Here is a 4,143-nt window from a genome sequence, read left to right as displayed (position 1 = left end):
ATAAAAGAGAGAAAGATAAAATAATTATAATTTTTTTCCTTTCCTTTTCTTTTAAGTTTATCTGCTGCTTCATTCCTTTTACATATACGTAAAGTAAATTAAATAGAGAGACACAAAAGATAATTACATTATAATCTTATTCCGACACAAAAGATAATTACACTATAATCCTATATTTCAAGTCTATCTGCTACGTACTGCTTCGACATGTATTTAAACCCACGGTGAACATCTTCAAAACCACACCAAAGCCTAATCAAGCAAACAAACTACAATTATATATAATGGCTCTTCCTAGTTACCTCCTTGTTTTCTTTCTGCTAATTTTCCTCCATGCCCAACAATGTCCCGCAGCGGGTGGATCGTGGTCCGTCCTGTTGCCAAGCATAGGCATCTCTGCCATGCACATGCAACTCCTTCCCAACGATCGTGTGGTCATATACGACCGGCACTGATTTTGGAACTTCAAATATCTCTCTTCCAGCAGGCAAATGCCGTCCCAACTCAACCGACTGTTCAGCGCATTCTGTGGAGTACGATGTTGCATCAAATACCGTACGCCCACTCATGGTGCTGTCTAACGTGTGGTGTTCATCAGGTTCTTTAATGCCGGATGGAAGACTAGTCCAAACTGGCGGCAACGATGATGGTGAACGTGTCGTCCGAACTTACAAATCATGTGATTCATGTGATTGGCAAGAGACGCCAAACGGCTTGAATGAACACAGATGGTATGCATCCAATCATATGCTGCCTGATGGTAGGCAAATCATCATTGGTGGCCGTCGAGAGTTTAACTATGAGTTCTTTCCCAAGATGTCCGCAACTGAGCTCGCTGTTGGTTTGCCCTTTCTGGCTGAAACAAATAACCCTGGAGCAGAGAATAATCTATATCCATTTGTGTTTCTCTATCCTGATGGTAACCTCTTTATCTTTGCTAATAATCGTGCTATTTTATTCGACTACTCCAAGCGCCTGGTTCTCAAGACATACCCAACAATGCCTGGTGGTCAACCAAGGAATTACCCAAGTACAGGATCTGCTGTTCTACTCCCTTTGCGGTTAAAAGGAGAGACCGTAAACCAGTTTGAAGTATTAGTCTGTGGGGGTGCACCAAAGGGTGTGTTCGATAATGCACGTTATAAGGGGATATTTGATGGAGCCTTGGATACCTGTGGGCGAATCAAAATATCCGACCCTAACCCTCAATGGTTCATGGAGACCATGCCTCTTGCTCGTGTCATGGGTGACATGTTATTGCTACCTAATGGCCATGTATTGATCATCAATGGAGCGTCTGCAGGAACAGCCGGGTGAGAACTTGCGAGGAACCCGGTTCTAAGCCCTGTAACATACCGACCAGATAACCAAGTAGGGTCCCGATTCGAAATACAAAATCCAAGCACCAAACCTAGAGTTTACCATTCCACAGCGGTTCTGTTACGAATTCTTGTTGGTGGAAGTAACCCACATGACAAATACGAATTCTCAAACGTCCTTTACCCAACTGAACTCAGTTTGGAGACATTCTCTCCTTCTTACATGGACACGAACTCTCGTCCAAGAATAATCTCGCCGGTCACAAACAATAGAATTCAATATGGCCAACAACTGGATATCGTCTTTACTGTTACAGGCGTTGTGGATCCAAGCTCGGTATTAGTGACAATGGTGGCACCATCATTTAACACGCATTCTTTTTCAATGAATCAAAGACTGCTAATACTCAACGGTGCAGGAATGGCTTTCAAGATTGTTGGGGGGTCAAGATACCAAGTTGTTGTGAAAGCTCCACCCTCTGCTAACATTGCTCCGGCTGGGAATTACCTTTTGTTTGTGGTTCATAAAGAGATCCCAAGTCCTGGTATTTGGGTTCATATACAGTGAAAAAGTTTTAAATTTCGATCTTTCGCTTACGTATTTATTTTCTTCAACTATAAACTCTATGGTTGTTAGATTAAATAATAAAATGCAGTTGACTTCAGTTTATTTACTTCTTTTATGCAAACTTTGTTTCACATACATATATATAACTTATTTACCTAGATATGCACATGGTTGTGTGATATTAATTAATTCATATCTTATAACAAGAAAAAGAATGACGAAACGTTAATTGTGATTAATTTGGAAAGAAAGAAGATGAGTGTTAGGATTTGCGTTGTTCCGCATAATCAAGAGAGAAGACGGGTGTTAGGGTTTGTTTGTACAATCAAACGCGAACGTGTATGCTTGTCGAGTGTACGCTTTTGTTATCGTAGGCTTCATGAATACAAGAAGGAAAAACAAAGAACACTTCTCCCACCCGAGATCGATGCGTTTGTTTCTTTTTTTCAGTTTGGGTTGCTCACTTGCTTGCTTTATGTCTCAATATGATAGGTAAATAAAAAGTATAATGGAAATACAGACAGAGGATATATGCATGGATCATATATGCATGCAAAGTTACAATTTCAGAGGCCATGGCTGAAAACTTTAAAAACCAACTTGAATATCTATTTACTATGTGGATTTCTACGAAGACATTATACCCGGTAGGAAAATACCTATAACTCGTAAAATCATATTTATACCTGAAGTTATAAAAGAGGAAAGTGAATATGAGGTCGTTATATATTAAAGTTACATGTAAAACCATTAAAACTACGTAGTTAATTTTGTTCAAAATCTAACTAAAACCTTTATTTCCCTGATTCCTCTCCGTAACAATCTTCTCCATCAATATCCTACTTGTTACCTAAAAAAAACTTGCCATCTGCATCTGAATTCCGAGCGTAAAAATTATCTCAAAAACTAAGTGCATCACGGGGTTAGTAAAAAAACTTGAGACCAGTATAGGGATGAGATCGGGACCGTACCCGTATTTATACTCGTACCTGTACCCGAAAGTATCCGTACCTACAATCAGTAAATCTTGTTATATGGTACGGGTACCGGTACATGTACTTTGGGTACGGTACTCGCTTTGGTACATCTTTGTTTTTTTTTTAAAAATATCCACTAAACTTAGTATCGGTAACGGTTTTTACCGACAATCAATTATCTATAATACCAAAACCGTAATACCGTAACCAAAACATAATACAAAACTAAAAATGAAACAAATAAGCCATAATATACAATCCATTCCCTTTTTCTTTTCCTAGTTTATTGTTTCCTCAATTTCTATATAAAAACAAGAGAGAAAGTTAATGCATGTTATTTAATTATATACACAATTACACATACATGAAATAAAAATATACGAATACACAATATATTAATATTCACATATAAATTGAGAATAAACTTATTCAACTAATATATATTATGCTTTAAAAGTCTCGCTTGAAAGTAGAGTCATAAGTGTTGGAAACCTAATAAAAGCCCGTACATATTCTAAACGGGTACCAGTACCCATAATACCTGTACTTGTACCCGAAAGTACTCGTACCCATAATCAGTAAATTTGCGTACTCATACCCGTACCCAATAGACACGTATGGGTACAGAAGCGGGTACAAGTACGGGTACTGAACATGTACGGGTACGGGTATTTAGGAAAAAAAGCTCATCCATAGACCAGTTGGTTGGCAGCTTTTTAATTCTTATTGCATCATAATTCTTATCACTATTATGTAATTTGATTCCTATAGTTCTTTGTTAATTTTTTTAAGGGATCGATCTTTGTTAATTCTTTATATTTATTTGTACTATAACATCCATATGCATTTTTTTTCTTTATATGGTTGACATAACAACAAATTTAGAAGTTTAATAATAGGTTGAAGCTTTTGAAACAAATCTAATTGACTATAATGGTTCAGAAAGGCTTTTGGTCATTAATAGCGGCACACATGTTGAAACAGAGAAAAGAAAGACATTGATTCTGCATTTGAGAAATAAGCTAACTAATGACGTAATGAGAAAAAATTTTGATACCCTTGATAAGGCTTATGATTTCTACGATCGCTATGCATTTTTACATGAATTTGGAATACATACTCATAAGGATTTTAAAAAAAAAACAACAAATGAGCATTATCAAAGAAACTATGTATGCAACAAAGAAGGTTTTAAGGAATTGAAATGTAAAAGTTCCATAGGAGACACTAAAAAACGTCGAAGGAACCGGATGTAAAGCATGTCTTCGGATTTCACAAA

At 37.0% G+C, this 4,143-nt stretch overlaps 1 pseudogene; it reads left to right on the top strand.

Annotated features, from left to right (window-relative positions):
- Positions 1–266: 266 nt before the first annotated feature.
- On the top strand, positions 267–1,956 carry LOC143580103 (aldehyde oxidase GLOX1 pseudogene; annotated as a pseudogene).
- Positions 1,957–4,143: the final 2,187 nt, after the last annotated feature.

This window comes from Bidens hawaiensis, unplaced genomic scaffold, assembly GCF_021521415.1.
Source record: "Bidens hawaiensis isolate Kalapana, Puna unplaced genomic scaffold, B.hawaiensis_p1.1 tig00030225_1, whole genome shotgun sequence".
Taxonomy (NCBI): domain Eukaryota; kingdom Viridiplantae; phylum Streptophyta; class Magnoliopsida; order Asterales; family Asteraceae; genus Bidens; species Bidens hawaiensis.
Note: the sequence above shows the minus strand (reverse complement) of the source record. Positions and strands in the feature narration are given on the sequence as shown.